Raw genomic sequence first — 979 nt, forward strand, 5'->3', positions numbered from 1 at the left:
TATATATAATATATAATATATATGTTGCAGTTACTGAAGTGATATCGGTTGCAAGTGCTCAAAACATTATTTTGTCGAAATTCAAATTATAAATGTTGAAAAATAAAAAGGAAACGTACATAATAATGTAAGTCCTGTCGGTTTTGTTTGGTTTTTGTTTTTCCGTTTTTGGTTTTGCCTTATTTTTAAAAGAAACATCTTTTTTTCTCTCTGCTGTAAAATGTTTGCTTTTTGAGCATAGAACAATAATCATAACAGCTTTCTGACGATAAGCGGGTACATCTCGTCCTCACAGTAGAAGCATAACTTTGTGATTAATACATGTTCTTCACTTCTGTTTTATCTATCCGAAACGTCCAAACGCAAGCAAACAACAAGGCGCATACTAAGAAATGCTCCTCATTGGTGCAGTATGTAGGTTCCAAATGTGCCGTAACTTTGCCTTTAGAAGGTTTCTGATCAAGCATTTTATGTAATATTCCCTCTGTCTCTAAAGAGTTAACACACAGATTTTTCTGGGAATTCCTCAATGCTAGGAGAAGAAACGAAATACGCCAAAGGAGAGGGTATGAGGGAGGATCACCCAACGTTTTGCTGGACGTCAATCGGCTAGCCTAACGAGCTGGTTCCAATCAAAGTGCGATTAGACAGGGGTTCTGACTCGTAGAATCTGATCTCAATGTGCTGAGTCAGACGTATTTAATAGCTCTTTGAGTGGCCAGCCCGAGGCGGGAAGGGACGTAACGAGGGCATTAAACCTTTACTTTTACGTTCGTCTTCATATCCCGTGCTATAGCTATATATTTTCTCTTGATGATCATAATATGATATGACTGTCTCGTATCGACTTATACGTGTCCGATTTTTTGCCCTGTGTTACAGTTGCCTACCCCTACTTTCTCTCCCTTTCCCTGTCTCTCTGTCACTGTCTGTATATCTATCAATCTATCTATCTATCTATCTATCTATCTATCTATCT

The 979-nt window shown here is 38.0% G+C and overlaps 1 protein-coding gene across 1 annotated transcript in view; it reads right to left on the reverse strand.

Moving 5' to 3' along the window:
- The window catches only part of LOC101848509 (protocadherin-11 X-linked), a 74,576-nt gene that overhangs the window by 5,479 nt on the left and 68,118 nt on the right, over window positions 1-979 (reverse strand). The gene's annotated exons all lie outside the window — the stretch shown is intronic.

The sequence above is a fragment of the Aplysia californica genome, unplaced genomic scaffold (genome assembly GCF_000002075.1).
Source record: "Aplysia californica isolate F4 #8 unplaced genomic scaffold, AplCal3.0 scaffold00112, whole genome shotgun sequence".
NCBI lineage: Eukaryota > Metazoa > Mollusca > Gastropoda > Aplysiida > Aplysiidae > Aplysia > Aplysia californica.